The sequence below is a fragment of the Saccopteryx bilineata genome, chromosome 4, assembly GCF_036850765.1.
Source record: "Saccopteryx bilineata isolate mSacBil1 chromosome 4, mSacBil1_pri_phased_curated, whole genome shotgun sequence".
NCBI classification, from domain to species: domain Eukaryota; kingdom Metazoa; phylum Chordata; class Mammalia; order Chiroptera; family Emballonuridae; genus Saccopteryx; species Saccopteryx bilineata.
In genome coordinates this window covers 238,555,657-238,574,512 of record NC_089493.1, presented here as the reverse complement: position 1 = coordinate 238,574,512, position 18,856 = coordinate 238,555,657, and the positions used below count along the sequence as shown (strand labels likewise).

Here is an 18,856-nt window from a genome sequence, read left to right as displayed (position 1 = left end):
ACACTCCCTGTTCCCTCAATAGTTACACTCTTTGGCAGCCCCAGTACTCCCTGAATCTAACAGTTAGGAAGCAAAGAAACCAGACTTGAGAATTAAATTTGGGGAAGAACTCTGGATATGGCTAATGACTCACACAACTTCCTGGAAGAAAAAATATCAGAAGTGTATCAGGATTTGGAAGGAATTTTATTAATAAAGAACCATAAGTTCTGCATTTCCTTGTTCAAACTTTAAAACAACCATCTGGTGGACTTACAGTTTCAGCAACAACAGATTAACTTCCATCAACTAACCTTCCCATTAAAAGTAACAATAAAAACTGGGAAAGTATGTAAAACAAATGTTTGAAGACATTAATGAGTTAGTAATGCAAGGGGAATTTGAGAGCCTATGATTTTAGAGAGGAGTGACATCCAAGATGAGCTTAACATTATCCTGGCTTTTTTCCTGGCAGCATTAAAAAATGTGGTGTCAAGGACTAGAGTTCAAGCACAATGTGGTACACACAGGATACAAGGAGTCAGAGCACAAAATCCCCAAGAGGAGAAACTGCAAACAAGGAACCTCAAAGCCTTCACATTAATTCCATTAAGTTGTTGGCTGACTCTTAAGTGATGCATGCAAAGAGCAAGAAACCCAGCAGAAAACAACAATTGAAGTATGAAGAACAAGCAGAGATTTCAGCCGGCACATGCTCAGTCTGGATGCCAAAGATAGGAATTGAAGTTCTGCCATGAGAGAGAGATTGTGGTAAATATCTCGGACTTTCAGTTGAGACTCCAGCAGGGTGACGCTGTAAGAGACAGAACCACACCCTACATTCTAATAGTAAGAATAAGAGCTATATCCTAATAGTAAGGATAAAACTGATACACTGTAGTCCTACATAGCCTAAAAGCAAGCATCCATTGGTTCAAGGTGATCTGCTGGCAGATCATAATCATTAATCACTAGGCCACTTCCATGCTAGGTCATTAAAAACCTCAGAAGTCTTTTACTCCAAGCTTCCTCCATTTGACTAGGTGGATGTTGGTGCTCAGACTTATAGTGGAAGCCAAGTATTGGAAATACAGGTTCCTGAAGGTGAAGCAGAGCTTTCCACCCATCCTGCAAAATGGGCTTTTAATAATAAGTAAGCTTATACTGTATTGTGCAACTGAGACTTGAGGGTTTTATTTGTTACAGTGGCTTAAGATTTATCTATATGTATCACCTCACTGAAATGCCTTGACAAAGGTATTATTTTATTATCTTTGTTTTCTACCTCAAGAAACTAAGGCTAAGAAAAATTAAATGACCAACCTAAGGTCATTCAGTTCATAAATGACAAGACTAAGAAAGATTTCTTCTAGAATCAGTTTTTATGGCTTGTGTCTTTCTAGAAATTTGTTCATTTTGTTTAGGTTTTCTAACATAATAGGATACAAATGTTCTCAGTTTCTTCATATAATAATATTTTATTTCTGTAAGGTTAGTAGTAATATCTTCTCTTTCATTCCTGATTTTAGTAATTTGAGTCTTCTCTCTCTCTCTCTCTCTCTCTCCTTTATTTTAGCTAAAAGATTGTCAATTTTGTTGATCTTTTTGAAGAAACAACTTTTGGATTTGTTGAAACCAGACATTTAAAAATATGTGAAAACTCTGAAAATCAGATTCTTTCTCCTGCCCAGGAATTTTTGTTATTGTTGTTAGTTATAGTAATGTTTTTTATATGTTAATTGACTTTTCTACCTTCTATGAAGTCTATAGGAAGATTCTGCTTGATTATGTAGTGCTTAGCTAATAATTAGACAGCGATTTCCTTAAATTCATGGAACCAAAATGTGTCCCAGTGTTTCTTGAGGGTTTGTGTATGTGTGATGGGGCATAATTTCAACACTAAGCCAGGTAATTGCCAACTTTCCCCTTGTCTTCACTTCTGCTTATAAGAAGCCTCAAGGTCAGCCTAAATTGAAAACTTAGGGCATTCTCAGGCTTTCCTGAGCTTACACACAGTTTATTTAGCACAGCTCTGGGTATGTGGGTTTCTGGATTCCCATAAGTATGTTGGAGCTTTTCAAAGTTCCTACAGACATTTTCCAGCTTTTTCTTTCTAGCTTTTTGGTTAACCTATTGTTGCCCCAATTATTACCGTTGCCTAAGGCAGCAGCAAGATGAATCAATTTCCTCTCATTGGTTTTGACAAGTGCTTCCAGGGAAAAGGCTTTTTGGACTGGGGTTGGCTCTGAATCAAATCAAATGAAGACAACCTAGCAAGTGAGATTTTTTTTTTTTTAGGGAACCACCAGATAGGTGAAATAATGACTTTCCTCTTGGAATTAGGCTTTGAAAGAGTTCCAATCACATTCTGCCTCTGGTGGCTGCCTGGCTGCTAGTTTTCACCATGATAGTGGGCTGCTGTTTTTCACTGCTACAGCAGAGCTGGAGACAAAGGAATTGGATTAGAGAAAGTCAAAACATCCAAATGCTCACTGTTTTTTCCTGAGATTCAGCTGTTTTTCTTGCAGAAATGCTTTCAAAGACTGCTTGTAAGTCTTTGGTTAATTTCCAGAGTTCTGAAAGAGTTGATTCTGACGACTTTGCCAGTTTTCTTACTGCTTTTGTGAAGAAAAGAATTTTCTTCTGCTGATGTCACTTTAAAGCTATGATTAGAAGTCAGGTCCTCTTACTCCTTAACCAATCCTCCTTCTATTATAATACACATATAACTTTATGTGCATTAGAATCACCTGGAAGTCTTGGTAAAATACGGATCTTGCTGGGCACCACATCTAGAGTTTCCAATTCAGGCCTGAGGTTGAATATACTTGAGAATTTGTGTTTTTTAAGGGTTTCCAGGTAATGCTGATGATGTTGGTTTGAGGAAATTACTCTTTAAGAACCACTGAATTGCCCTGGCCGGTTGGCTCAGTGGTAGAGCGTTGGCCTGGCGTGCAGAAGTCCCGGATTCGATTCCTGGCCAGGGCACACAGGAGAAGCACCCATCTGCTTCTCCACCCCTCCCCCTCTCCTTCCTCTCTGTCTCTCTCTTCCCCTCCCACAGCTGAGGCTCCATTGGAGCAAAGATGGCCCGGGTGCTGGGGATGGCTCCTTGGCCTCTGCCCCAGGCGCTAGAGTGGCTCTGGTCGCGGCAGAGCGACGCCTCGGAGGGGCAGAGCATTGCCCCCTGGTGGGCAGGGTGGATCCCGGTCAGGTGCATGAGGGAGTCTGTCTGTCTCTCCCAGTTTCTAGCTTCGGAAAAATACAAAAAAAAAAAAAAAAAGAACCACTGAATTACATTATGTGATAGCTTTAACTCATTGCCTTAGGGAGTGATTCTCTCCTCTGGAATCAATAATAATACATATAAGTCAATAATATTTTCTCTGTATATACATAAAATACAATACAGAAGCTAATACATATTTAGTACTTACTAGATGCTAGGTATTATATGCTTTAAAACTATTAGGTTATTTTAATTTATACAATGACTCATTGGCAGGCATTATTGCTTTCCCTATATTTAAAGTGAAAATTGAACTCAGAGAGGTAAGTTGAGTGCCCAGAGACATATATCTCTAAATTCAGGAACTATAGGGTTTGCTTGATTCCAGAATACATGCTTTAAGCTTCCATAGCAGTGTTTCCCAAAGAGTAATGGAGATCAGTTCTGATAGATGACTTAGGTTGGGACATGCATGCAGAATTAAAAACAATGACTCACATGGACAAAAAGTGATTCCAATTTTGGTTCTATTTTTCTATCCTTTGATTGCATTATGATAACAATGCCACTTGCATGCTTTGTCTTTAATATTTGTCTAATGTTTGGCAACCCATCCTTTTAACAGGGAATGGCTTTGAACTCAGAAACTTTAGACAATAGTTTCTAGCCAGAATTTAAAAACATAGTTTTCACTTCGATTACTTTCAACTTAGAATAATTGATGGAACTTTTTTTTTCTTTAAAAAAATTTTTTTTTAACTTTATTCATTTTAGAGAGGAGAGAGAGAGAGAAAGGGAGAGAAGGGAGGAGCAGAAAGCATCAACTCCCATATGTGCCTTGACCAGGCAAGCCCAGGGTTTTGAACCAGCAACCTCAGCGTTCCAGGTCAAAGCTTTATCCACTGCATCACCACAGGTCAGGCTGGAACTTTTCTATTTATAGTACTTTTATAAAGTTTCCCTCTTAAATAAGTGGAAGAAAATGCATTTATTTAAAGAAAGTAATAAATAATACAGCAAGTAGTATATACAGATATGGTATGAAAAAGATTGAAATTTGGGAAACCCTGCCCCAACAAACAGGTTAGTGTATCCAATTCCATAAACATGCAACATCCTAAAGGGAGATTAGGGAAATATGATTAAATTATGAATTTGCTTCTAAAGAGAGAGAGACTTGGATGGAAAAAGACCTAAAGTTTCAAGAGCAACGTATGTAAAGCAGAGAAATACCAAGTTGAAAACGGTTCCTTGGTAAGAAATGTACAATAGGGATAGACAGAGACTTACAGATTTGGTTTCACAATATGTCTAGCAAATTCTCTTGTTTCTATAGTAAATTTTGGATAATCTGTTTTCATCACCCCCCCCCAATTAGTTTCGGTTCACTGGAAAGAAATTTTGCAGTTGCCAGGGATAGCACAAGTAGTAGGGCTCTCAATTCTTGAGGGGGAGGAGTATGGGTGTGTGTGGAGAGAGCAGGTGCGAGAAATATATCCTGCGTAATGGGCGCGCGCGAGCGTTTGTTTAAGAACTGGAGAGAAGCGGACCTGTTCAGGATGAAAGAGGATATATGCGAGACGAAGAAATAATTTAGCATCACCAACATGATTAACTAAACTGGTTAGCTGGCTTTAAATCAAGCAAGGTGTTCAGGAACTACAGCTGTTGTATTTATTTTAGTTGCTTGGGATAGGAACTGTTATTTCCCAGCTTGACAACCGATCAGCCTCAGATGCGAACTGAAGGCACTGGTCCGGCCAAGGTTATAAAGAGGAAAAAGGCAGGTCCCCCTTTATAAACCTGCCCCCCCCAAAGAAATCAGAAATGAGTGGGCAAAGGTATGACTGCAGGGTAGAAGGAGAGAAGACACTGTTGAGTGCGCAGACGCAGCGTGGGTAAACGTACCCTTCCTCCACCTTTTTTTTTTTTGTACTGTTCCTATATGAACTGCAACGGAGTGAATATTATGCCAAGAGACCTTAACCTTTGTCATCAGGTTTCCAGTCAAATTAGGATTGACTTTAATACCTCGCTTCTGGTTGTTGCTGTTGTAATTTCTTAAAGTCTATCTGCGTCAGTCCTGCCCTTAGTTCTCCACACCCACTTCGCTTTCCCCATACCCCGCCCCCTCCTCCAAGTCCAAACCACAAAAGGCAGTGCTGTTCCAGCCCAGAACGATGCCCCGCCCCCTCCCCAATGTCGCAGTACTGCAGGGAAAGGAAGCAGGCCCAGACAGGGGCGTGGTGTGGAAAAGAGTGTAGCTCCGTCCTTCCTCTCTTCCGCCAATCTGAGAACCCACCAGACCGAGAAGGGAGGACCAGGATGTAGAGACTGTATAAGTACATTTTCCCTTTTTCTGCCACGTCCCAACCATTGACGTGAACCCACTCCTCTGGTTCCGATTGGATATACGGTTTCCCGCCCCCTCGCATAAGTCCAGTAAGTCTATTGGTCGATGCTGCCTTAGGGGCGGGGCTTGCGTGCCCTCCTTCTTTCCCTTTATCGCAGCTCAAGGGGCGGGCCGTCCGCCGCCGCCTCTGCTTCCGCCGCCGCCGCTGCCGCCGCGGGCGCCGCCACCTGCCGCTGCGCGTTGGGCGGGGGAGGAGTTGGAGGCGGAGAAGAAGGCGGTGGTGGCGGGTGGAGGATCGAGCGCTGCTCTCGCTCCGGAGCCGCTGCACAGTTCGGTGAGGAGATTTTTTTTTTTTTTTTTAATCTAGCTTGTCCTGATGTCCGGTATGTGAGGGTCGGGCACGGAAATTGCTGCCTTCACCTCCTCCCTTTCTTAATTCCTCTCGTGAGGGAGCGGGGCCTGTCCCCGGTCCGCTGCGCCGGCCATGGTGGGTGGGGTTGGTGGCTGTTTAGAGGCCTTCCTCGCCTCCTGGGCCCTGTCTAGCCGGGACCCGGGGCCGCGCTCGTGTCCCGGCGGATGACATCGATTGGTATCGGGTCTCCACCGTTCGCTTTTTCCTGCTGTCTCTTCTGCTGTCCTTGGTGCCTTGGCCAAGGACCCTGCTGCCTTTCTCCCCACACTCGCGACTAGATGAGTTTCCCTCGACTCGCAACCCCCGCCCACCTTCTCTGCCCATTGCCAGTCACCGCGCATCGAGCTGATCCATCTTACGCCATAGGCCTACTGCCCCTCTCTTCCGAAAAACCGTCTGTTGCCGTAGCTCTGCTGGCTGTATTTGCATCTTTCTCGATTGTCACCGAGGCTCGGGCCCGTAGGCACTCCGTGCAAACCATTGCACTCGGTTCTTCTCCCGATATTGGCACCATTTCGTCCATGGTTCTCCCCACTAAAGACGTCAGGTCAGAGCATGCCTCTGGCAGAGGCACCTTCAATTGTGGCCTCCCTAAAATGACTGCTTTTAATCATTTTGCGCACATTCAGAATGGTAAGTTTAAAGCTGCTCACACCAAGTTACAGAAAAGGGGAGGAGGTAGTCTTTTTGTAGGGAGGAAGAAGAATCTATTTAGGAGATGTCCCTTTCCAGGCATCAATTTTTTTTTTAAACATACCCATACCCTGCTGTGAATCTGTTGGTTCTGTGAAGTTTACGCTTAAAAAAAATAAAAAGTCTTACTATATTGTTATTTTTATCATGAACTGTTTGATCAGTTAAATTTTTAAAAATGGCAGTCATGTCTGCTGAACACCACAGATCCTTTGAAGAGTATATAAATAAGCATGAAGATAGCAAAAATAAATGTTTGAACTATTTAAAAAAAATTTAATTGCCTTAAGGAATTCATCTCATTTTATATGCAATACCCTTAATTAAAAAAAAATCAGCTGCAGACATGCAAACTTGATGTAAAATTCAACAATATAGAAAAGGAATGATTAGGTAAAATGTGAACATTTCATTCCGCAGTCCCATGTCAGTATGGAGAGTTAACAACTGACATGCATCTTTCTATGTGCACTTTTAAACACATATACATACGTGTAAAATTTTTTTGGGGGGTGGTATATCAAACACATCAATATGTCACTTGCTTTCTTAATTATATATCTTAAACATAATCTTTACTTGTTACATATAGGTCTCCCTAATACTTTTTTTTTTTAAAAAAACTAAGTGGTATTTCATTAGTTTGAATGGGCTATATATACTGCTCCCCAAAATTAGGGGATATTTTATAGCTTCATATTCATTATGAAATATCCCCTAATTTTGTGAGTAGTATATTTAAGTGTCTTTTACTGAAAGACATTTAATTTCATTTTGCTATCATAAGTAGTACTTCTTTGAAGCCGACTTTTAAATTTATTGACGTTTTCGATTATAAACTTTAAATCTTTCTAAATTTTAAAAGCTCACACAGTATGAGAGAATATAAAGTTCTTCTCCCACTTCCTATAATTCTACCTTCAGAGTCAACTGTTAGAAAACTTCCTCTGTCTGTCTGTGATTATGTCTGGAGCAAGGATTCCTAGAAATAGAATTGGGGTTAAAGGTTATGCATACTTTAAATTTTGATAACCATTTCTTCCTCCTCATTATTATTCCAGAGCTATTCATTACTGTTTTTTGTGCATTTCTTCTCCAGATGAACTTTAGACTCAACTTGTAAATTAAATAAAAAATCTCTTAAGTATTTTTAATAAGGTTATATTAAAATTTTAGATTATAATTTGAAGTGAACTGACCTTTATGATACCGAGTCTTCTGCACTCAGAAATGTGTGTGTGTGTGTGTGTGTGTGTGTGTGTGTGTGTGTGTATGGTATCATTCTATTTTATTCACATCTTGCTTTGCTTTATATTCTTAGGGAAAGTTTTATAGTTTTCTTGTCCATGTATATTACATTCTTTCTTAATATTTTCAGCTATTTTATGATTTGATTGCTCTGGTGCATGAAAATGCTCAGTAACATTCTTTTTCTCTGGTTTATAAGAGAGTTTTTGAATTTTTTTCTGTTTATCACGTATCAGATCACTTTATTGAATTGATGGTTATCTGAAAATAGTTACAGTTTTGTGGCTTTCTTTTCAATGTTTATAACTTAGCTTGTTTTCCTTATTGCTTTGCCTATTTTATGTCCTATATAAATAATGTTGAGTAATAGCAGTGATACCTAAAAACTTGATTTTGTTTCTGACTTTAAAGGGAATGCTTTTGATGTTTCACCATTAGTTATGATGTTTGCTGAAGTTTCTGATAAAGAAAATTATGGTAAAATATTTTCTTCTATTCTTGACTTTCCAAGATGATTTTATTGTTGTTTTTCATTTGTGATGACATTTTAAAAAGTCATAAATGGGTATTAAGTTTTATTGATTTTTTTTACATGTTTTGAGTGGTTATATAAGGGCATCACTAATATTCCCTGGTTAATATTTTCCCAAGAGCGCTCCCTTATAAAGTAACTACTATATTGAGGATAATTTACATATAATAAAATATATGTATTTAAAATGTACAGCTTAGTGTGTTTTGACCAGTGTTTACAACCATGTCACCATCACCACAATCAAGAGTAGAATTTTTTTCATTACCACAGTTGAGATCTAGAGTATGTTGTCATCCCCAAAGATTCCCTCCTTTTTGCAGTAAATTACATTTTCACCCTCAATCTCAGGAAACCATTTGTCCTTTTTTCTTATTATAAATTGGTTTCATTTGTCTAGCATTTTATATAAATGGAATTATGTAATATGTATTCTTTTGTATCTGACCTTTTTTTCTCTCAGTGTGATGTTTTTGAGGCTCATCCATGTTTTTGTGCTTAACAGGTTCACAACATTTTACTGCTGAGTTCGTTGTATATTGATTTAACCCAATTTGTTGACCACTTATTTATGGATACTTGCATTATTTCCAGTTAGGTGCTATTATTAATAAAGCTGCTATGAACTTTCATTCACAGACTTTTGTGTGAACATATGTTTTCATTTCCCTTGAGTAGATAGGTTGTATGGTAGGTGAATGTTTAAATAGAAGAACCTGCCAAAATACATATATCCCATGATACAATTCCAGTTGCTCTGTATTCTCATCAACACTTGGTTCTTTCAGTCTTCTTAATTTTTGCTCCTCTAGTGGTTATGTGGTAGAATCACACTGTAACTTGAATTTGTATTTATCTGATAAATGACATCAAGAAATGACTCATGTTTATGGGTCATTTATATGTTTTCCTTTGTGAAGTATCTGTTCAAATCTTTCACCCTTTCTAAAGATGGGGGTGTTTGTCTTACTAAGTTGTAAGAATTCTTTGTATATTTATTATATAGGTCATTTGACCCACACAAGCACATGCACGCATGTTGCAGTCTGAAGCTTTTTTATTTTCCAATATTTTATAAATAGAAGCACTTTTAATTTTGATGAAATTTAGATTGTCAGTTTTTTCTTTTATTATTTGTGTTTCTGTGTTCGTAACTTTGCACAATGAAAAGTGTGCAGATTGCCTTTCATGTCTTCTTCTATAGATTTTAGAGTTTTGGCTTTTATGTTAAGGTGTATCATCCATTTGAGTTTTTTGTTTTTTTTAAATATGGTATGAGATTAAGGTCAAGGCTCACTTTCTGAGTTCCAGCAGCATTTGTTGGAAACACTGTACTTTCCCCATTGAATTAACTTAGAACTGAATTGGCTATATTTGTGAGTGTATTTTTGGACTATTCCTTTGATATTTGTATCTATCATTTTGCCAGTACCACATTGTCATTGTTATTGTTGCTTTCTAATAAGTCGAAATCAGGCAGTAATTTGAGTACCCAGCTTTGCTCCTTTTCCTATAAAATTTTTTAGAAGTGATTTGATTTCTATAAAAAGTACTGAAGGGCGCCCTGGCTGGTTGGCTCAGCGGTAGAGCGTCGGCCTAGCGTGCGGAGGACCCGGGTTCGATTCCCGGCCAGGGCACACAGGAGAAGCGCCCATTTGCTTCTCCACCCCTCCCCCTCTCCTTCCTCTCTGTCTCTCTCTTCCCCTCCCGTAGCCGAGGCTCCATTGGAGCAAAGATGGCCCATGCGCTGGGGATGGCTCTGTGGCCTCTGCCTCAGGCGCTAGAGTGGCTCTGGTCGCAACATGGCGATGCCCAGGATGGGCAGAGCATCGCTCCATGGTGGGCGTGCCGGGTGGATCCCGGTCAGGCGCTTGCGGGAGTCTGACTGTCTCTCCCTGTTTCCAACTTCAGAAAAATGCACAAAAAAAAAAAAAAAAAAAAGTACTGAGGGGATTTTCACTTAGATTGTATTAAATATATTGATCAATTTGGAAAGAATATATAGCTTAATATTAAGTCTTCCAATTAATGAACCCAGGGTATCTCCATTTATTTAAATCTTCTTTGATTTTGTTCATCAATCAGCATTTTGTAGTTTCAGCATACAGATACATGTTGAAAAAATGTCATTTTTGTTAGATTTATATCCAGATAATTTATCACTTCTGAGAACACTGTAAATCAGGCGGCCACGAGGCCATTTATCCAGCCCCCACTGCACTTCTGGAAGGGGCACCTCTTTCATTGGTGGTCAGTGAGAGGACCACTGTATTTGGCAGCCCTCCAATGGTCTGAGGGACAGTGAACTGGCCCCCTGTGTAAAAAGTTTGGAGACCCCTGCAAATGATAGTTTTCTTAAAATTTAGTATACAGATGTTCGTTGATAGTATGTAGACATACAATTGTTTTGTACACCTTGAATCTGACAACCTTGCTAAATTCTCTTAATCTAGTAAGATTTTTTTTCATAGTTTCTTTGGAATTTTTCTTTGTAAATAATGTCATTTGCAAATATAGAAAAGTTCTGTTTATTTTCAGTTTATATGTATACAACCTCTTCTCCTTTTTTCCCCTTTATTTCATTGGCTCAGACCTCCAGCCTGATATTAAACAGGAGTGGTAAGAGCAGATATCTTTGTCTTGTTCCTGATCTTAAGAGGAAAGCTTTCAGTCTTTAAATATGGAGGGCCTTTAATCAAGTTATTATATAGGGGTACCACACAGTTTCGTTCCTTCAATAATGACATAACCCACATTTCAACGTAAGTCAAAACACACCCTAGCCTAAGTTACTTACCTATCCTAAAACAGTTGTAAAATCATAATCTAGACACAACTAAGCCACAGAAAAAGAACAGTGCATATATTTCCGCCACACACAACCAAACCAGTTTGCCCATGTAGTAGTCTGTAAGTACTATGCTAACAGCGTAAGCCAAAACACTCACATCTCAAGTTTTTTAAGTTTTTATGGAAGTGAGTTTCCTAAACTTATGTTGAAACTGTCATAACCTGAGGACCCCGTGTATTGTGTAACATTAAGTGTAATAGGCCTTTTATCAAGTTAAAGATGTTTCCATTTTATTCCTAGATTGCTAAAAGAGTTATTATGAGTGGATATCGAATTCACTAAAATTTTCATGCAATATTTATTGAGATGGTTATATGGTTTATCTTTGGTCTTTTAATAAAATGAATTACATTGATTGATTTGTTTTCAAGTGTTGAATCAACCTTGATTCTGTAGGTGTACCTCCCTTGGACATGGTATATTATTATTTTCCTACATTAGTGGATTTGATTTGCTAATATTTTGTTGAGTATTTTTTTATTTCTATGTTCATGAAATATTCTTTTCTAAATTATTTTTTTGTATTAAAATAATGCTAGCCTCATGGAGTTGAAAATTGTTTCTCTATTTTCTGAAAAATTTTTGATAGGCTTAATAGTTATTTCATAAATGTGCATTAGAGTTTGCAAGCTAACCCATTAGTACCTAAAGTTTTCTTTGTTGAATGGTTTTAAAGGATAAATGTAATTACTTTAATAGGTTAGGATGATTAAGGTTACCTATTTTTTAAATTTATTTATTGATATTAGAGAGGAAGGGAGAGAGAGAGACAGAAACATTCATCTGTTTTTGTGTGTGCCTTGATAAGGGGATTGAACTGGCAACTACTATGTATCCAAATGATGATCTAACCAACAGAGCTATCCAGACCCGGCATCTATATCTTTTTGAAAGATTTCAGTCTTTGACTATATAAGTCACTTTTACTCACTATGTGAGCTTTAATAGTTTGTGTCTTTCAAGGAATTTATTTTATCTATCTATTGCCATAAAGTTGTATATTATCTCTTTAATATGTAGCATCTGTAGTGATACTCTTTCTTTCATTACTGATATTGACAATGTGTCCTCTCTTTTGTCTTTAGTTAGTATGTTTCCAGGTTTATCAATTATTTTATTTTTCCAAAGATTCAGTTTTTTATTTTAATGCTTTTTTAAACTAAGATTTTAATTTCATTGATTTCTACCCTTTACTATTTCTTTTTGTATGCTTTGGGTTTAAATCTACTCTGTTCTAATTTCTTAAGGTATAAGCTTAGGCCATTGATATGAGTGAGACCTTCTCAGCACTGCTTTAGATGTTCTCACAAATTTGTTGATATTTTCTAAGTTCTTCTTGACTTTCACTTTGACCAATGGGTTATTTAAAGGTATGTTATTTAATTTCCAAATATATGTTATTTAATTTCCAAATATTTGATGATTTTACCTCTTTCTGTAGTTGATTTCTATGTTTAATTTTGTGATAAGTGGATAACATAGATTATATAATTTCTTTTAAGCACTTTGAAAGTTTTTATGACCTCGAATATGGTTAGATTTGGTAAATGTTCAATGTGTACTTCCAAATAATGTATATTATTATTTTGGGTGGAGTATTCTATAAGTTCTATATTTCATATTAATTTCAATATTTTATATTAAAGCAGACCTTCTCAGCACTGCTTTAGATGTTCTCACAAATTTGTTATGTTGATATTTTCTTTTTTTTTTTTTTTTTTACAGAGACAGAGAGTGAGTCAGAGAGAGGGATAGACAGGGACAGAGAGAGATGAGAAGCATCAATCATTAGTTTTGTTGCAACACCTTAGTGTTCATTGATTGCTTTCTCATATGTGCGTTGACCGCGGGCCTTCAACAGACCGAGGAACCCCTTGCTGGAACCAGCGACGTTGGGTTCAAGCTGGTGGGATTTTGCTCAAACCAGATGAGCCCGCGCTCAAGCTGGCGACCTCGGGGTCTCGAACCTGGGTCCTCTACATCCCAGTCTGACGCTCTATCCACTGCACCACCGCCTGGTCAGGCTATGTTGATATTTTCTAAGTTCTTCTGTGACTTTCACTTTGACCAATGGGTTATTTAAATGTATGTTATTTAATTTCCAAATATATGTTAATTTCCAAATATTTGATGATTTTACCTCTTTCTGTAGTTGATTTCTATGTTTAATTTTTGTGATAAGTGGACATCAGGGGTCCCCAAACTTTTTACACAGGGGGCCAGTTCACTGTCCCTCAGACCATTGGAGGGCTGCCACATACAGTGCTCCTCTCACTGACCACCAGTGAAAGAGGTGCCCCTTCCGGAAGTGCAGCAGGGGGCCAGATAAATGGCCTCAAGGGGCCACATACGGCCCGCGGGCCGTAGTTTGGGGACGCCAGATAGATTATATAATTTCTTTTAAGCACTTTGAAAGTTTTTATGACCTCGAATATGGTTAGACTTGGTAAATGTTCCATGTGTACTTCCAAATAATGTATATTATTATTTTGGGTGGAGTATTCTCTAAGTTCTATATTTCATATTAAATATTAATTCAATATTTTATATTAAATAATCTGTAATACTCATGTCAAATTGATTGATGGTGCATAGTAAGTTGTTTATTTCCTTACTGAAATTTTTGTCTACTTGCTTTTTTGATCACATGAGAAGAGTTGAAGTCTCCAAGTATAATTGCATATTTGTCTATGTCTCCTTTTTGTTCTAACAAGTATTGCTTCGTACATTTTGAACCTGTGTTGTTAGGTCAGGCGTGGCCAACAGTTTTGCCCCCGGCCCAGATTAGAAAGAAAACTTTTTTCACTGGCCGGACGAAATATTAAAACTAAAAAATGTTAAATACAAAAATGATCTGTTTAAGTAAACAAAATTTTATTATGTAATTTGTTTATGAATAAATGTGAGTGAAAAAAATTTTAATATACAATATTATTTTAATAAAAATATTTTTTAATAAAAATATAATTACCATATAAATATCTAAACTATCACAATTAATCAAAACAATATTTAATTAGTAGAATGAGCTTGAAGGGGTTATATCGCAAATAAAACAATTATTTTGTTTTACAAACAGCCTGGACACGTTTTCAGTTATCAACTGCAGCTATTGTCTATGCTACAATGCCACTTGATTCAGTACACTTGACCACAAAAATAACAAATTGTTTGACCTTGGGTGCGCACTGACAAACTCCACCTAAAGGAATGTGGGTTTACTTTGCCGCTAAACGTCAAACAGTTCATATCAAGTACAGACGAGTACAAAAGTTGTAAATTTTTATAATGGAATTTTTTTAAAAAATGAAGTATCGCGAATCCATTCAACCAGTTATTGAAAGTTAATCCTAGATTAGTCACATGCGGAGTTCTTTTTCGCATATCACTATCTTCTTAAATATCTCGATTTCCAGTAATCAAAGAGGCTTCCGCTTCTGAGTAGCTGAGATTTTAAAATAGCGGAGAATATTAAAAATTTAACCACGGGCCGCATAAACTCATTTCATGGGCCGGATTCGGCCCACGGGCAGTATGTTGGCCATGCCTGCTTTAGGTGCATATATATTTAGGATTGTAATATCTTGGTGAATTGACTCCTTTATCATTATATAATATTCCTCTTTATCTCAGGTAGTATTCCTTCTTCTGCATTCTTCTGATATTAAGATTGCTACTACACCTTTCATATGATTAGTTTTTGCATGATATATTCATTCTTTTATTTTTGAATTTATGCCTTTATATTTAAAGTGGGTTTGCAGTTAGACAACTCACTTTTTTAATACATCCTGACAGTCTAGAAATGGAAACATGCAACAAAGTATTATCTTATGGCGCATAACAATGCAGCATGGTACAAGCTGGTGCTGGATTTCCAAGCTCCACTGTAGGATGCATTTAATACTATATAAGTTTTGTCCGAATGGTTTTTTGTCTGTTGCTCATGATTTGCAAATGCTATGCATGGTACAAATGAGCCTATAAATTCCAGAGATATCTAAGTGAACCTCAATACTATTTTTTTTCTTTCTTTTTTTTTTTCTGAAGCTGGAAACGGAGAAAGTCAGACAGACTCCACATGCGCCCGACCGGGATCCACCCGGCACACCCACCAGGGGGCGACGCTCTGTTGCGACCAGAGCCACTCTAGCGCCTGGGGCAGAGGCCAAGGAGCCATCCCCAGCGCCCAGGCCATCTTTGCTCCAATGGAGCCTTGGCTGTGGGAGGGGAAGAGAGAGACAGAGAGGAAGGAGAGGGGGAGGGGTGGAGAAGCAGATGGGCGCTTCCCCTGTGTGCCCTGGCTGGGAATCGAACCCGGGACTTCTGCACGCCAGGCCGACACTCTACCACTGAGCCAACCGGCCAGGGCACTCAATACTATTTTTGTCAATGATACAGGCTAATAAGTTGCAATCACCCTGAGCCTAAGCAAACTCAACTAATATCAACTAAGTGTTACTCTTTGAAGTCATGTAGTGTGATACCTCTGGCTTTGTTCCTTTTTCTTAAGATTGCTTTGGCTATTTGGTGTCTTTAGTGGTTCTGTACAAATTTGGTTTTTTTATTCTATTTCTTTAAAAAATGACATTGGTATTTTGATTGGGAATGCATTAAATCTATATATTGCTCTAGGTAATATGGCCATTTTAATATTTAACATGAAATATCTTTCCATTTCATTGTGTTTTTCTCAATCTCTTAGTAATACTTTGTAGTTTTCAGAATATACGTCCTTTACAGTCTTTCCTAGGTATTTTAATTCTTGTTATTACTCAATTTATTACTAGGTATTTTATTCTTTTTGTTGCAATTAGAATTCTTTTTCATTTCTTTTTCTGAAGTTTTGTTATATCAGAAAGCAGTGAATTTTTGTATTTCGACTTTTGTATCCTTTAACTTTACTATATTTATTATTTTTTATACTATAGTTTTCTGGTGGCGTCTTCTGCATACAGACTCATGTCATCTTCAAAGAATGACACTTCATTTCCAATTATGATTTCCTTTGTCTCCTTTTCTTGTCTGATTGCTTTGGCTAGGATTTCAGAACTGTTTTGAATAAGAGTGGTGGGAGTGGGCATTCTTATCTTGTACCTGATTTTAGAGAAAGACCTTTCAGTTTTTTGCCATTGATTATGATATTGGCTGAAGGAGTGGCCTTTATTATGTTGAGGTGCTTTCCTTTGTACCATTTTATTGAGTGTTTTAATGATAAATGGATGTTTTATCAAATGATTTTTCTGCATTTGTTGATAAGATCATATGACTTTTATGCTTTGTTTTGTTAATGTGGTATAATACTATACATTGATCGATTTGCATATGTTGAACTAGCCTTGTGCCCTGGAATGAGCCCCATCTGATCATGATGTATTATTTTTTTAATGTGCTGTTGTATTAGATTTGTTAGGATTTTTGCATCTGTATTCATCAAAGGTGTTGGTCTTTAGTTTTCTTTTTTGTGTCATTCATGCCAGGTTTTGATGTCAGGGTTATGATGGCCTCATAAATGTGTTAGGAAGTATTGGCCACTTCTTCAGTTTTCTGAAAGAGTTTGAGAAGGATAGGTACAATGTATTAGATCTTTTTTGAATGCTTGGTAGAATTTACTAGTGAAGCCATCACATCCTGGACTTTTCTTTTATGGGAGGCTTTTGATGATTGTTTTAATATCCTTACTGTTGGTCAGTGTGTTGAGAGTTTCTAATTTTTCATGATTCAGTATAGGAAGATTATATATTTCTAGGAACTTATGCATTTCTTCTAGGATATTGAATTGGTGGCATATAATCTCATGATATTCTAGTATCCTTTGTATATCTGTGATGTCTATGGTAACTTCTCTTTCATTTCTGATTTTGTTTATACGAGTCTTTTTTTTTCCTTAGTGAGTCTAGCCAGGTGTTTGTCAGTTTTTTTAATCTTTTCAAAGAACCAGCTCTTTGTTGTATTAATTATTTTTGTAGTCTTTTTGTTCTCTATTTCATTCAGTTCTGCTCTAACTTATATTATTTTCTTTCTTCTGCTGACTGTGTGCTTATTATTATTATTATTATTATTATTATTATTTTGTATTTTTCCAAAGGGAGAAGTGGAGGAGAGGCAGAGACAGACAGTCTCCTGCATGTGCTTGACCGGGATCCACCCGGCATGCCCACCAGGAGGCGATGCTCAGCCCTTCTGGGGCATTGCTAACTTTGCTCCAGTGGAGTCTTGGCTGCAGGAGGGAATGAGAGAGATAGAGAGATAGAGAGAAAGGAGAGGGGGAAGGGTGTAGAAGCAGATGGGTGCTTCTGTGTGCCCTGGCTGGAAATAGAACCTGGGACTTTCACACGCAGCCAACGCTCTACTGCTGAGCCATCATCTAGCCAGGGCCTGACTGTGGGCTTCTCTGTTCTTTTTTTTTCCTAGTTCTTTAAGATGTAATATTAGGTTGTTTACTTGGGACTTCTCTTGTTTTTGGAGATAGGCCTGTAATGATAAAAACAACCTCAAAATCTCCCTTTTGCTGCATCCCAGAAGTTTTGATATGTTGTATTATCATTCTCATTTGTCTCTATATATTGTATCTTTTGATTTCACCTTTTATTTCTTCTTTTACCCAGTCATTTTTTAGTAGTATAATTTAATCTCCATATATTTGTGGTTTCTTTACTTCCTTTTAGTAGTTGTTTTCTAATTTCAAAGCATTATGCTCAGAGAATATGCTTGATATGATTTCAGTGTTTATATTTGTTGGGGCTAGTTTTTTGACCTAACATATGGTCTGTCCTTGAGAATGTTCCATGTGCACTGGAGAAAAATGTATAATGTTCTGGAATGAATGGTGCTGAAAATGTCAATTATTTCCATTTAGTGCAATGTGCCATTTAAGGCCTAAATTCCTTTATTGATTTTCTGTTTGGATGATCTAGCTAGAGCTATTAATGGAGTATTAAGTTCCCCAACTATGATTGTGTTTTTGTTTGTATCTCCCTTTAGTTATATTAGTAATTGTTTTATATGTTTAGGTGCTATCTGATGGGGTACATATATATTTTAAAAAGTGCTATATCCCCATTATCATTATAAAATACCCATCTTTGTCTCTTGTTACCTTTATTATATGAAACCTATTTTTTAATATGTAAGTATGACTACACCTGCTTTTCTGTGATATTATTTGCTTAGAAAATCAGTTTTCACCTTCATTTTGAGTCTTACTTTGTCTGCAGTTTAGATGTGTCTCCTAAAAGCAGCATATGATTGTGTTTGGTTTTTTTAATCCAGTTTTTTTCTCTGTGCCTCTTTATTGGTGAATTCAGTAATTATTGATGTATGAGGATTTCCTATAGCCATTTTAGTTATTTTGTTTTCTTGTAACTCTGTGCCTCCATTGTGTTTTTTCTTTTGTGTTTCTGTGTTTTTGTTTGTTTGTTTTGTTTTTAAGTGAGAGGAGGGGAGATAGACTCCTGCATGTACCCCAAACAGGATCCACCCAGCAACCTCCATCTGGGGCTCATGGTTGAATCAACTGAGGTATCCTCAGTGCCTCATGCTGATGCTTGGACCAGCAG

At 37.5% G+C, this 18,856-nt stretch overlaps 1 protein-coding gene across 6 annotated transcripts in view; it reads left to right on the top strand.

The window, feature by feature from the left end:
• The first annotated feature begins 5,757 nt into the window (after positions 1–5,757).
• PJA2 (praja ring finger ubiquitin ligase 2) overlaps positions 5,758–18,856 on the top strand; it is an 82,496-nt gene continuing 69,397 nt past the window's right edge. For 2 of the 6 annotated variants that reach the window (XM_066273979.1, XM_066273975.1), the window contains exon 1: positions 5,758–5,895. The gene's annotated coding sequence lies outside the window, so the exon portion shown is untranslated. The remainder of the gene's footprint in view (positions 5,896–18,856) is intronic. The other 4 variants (XM_066273980.1, XM_066273976.1, XM_066273981.1 and 1 more) reach the window with 3 other exon arrangements.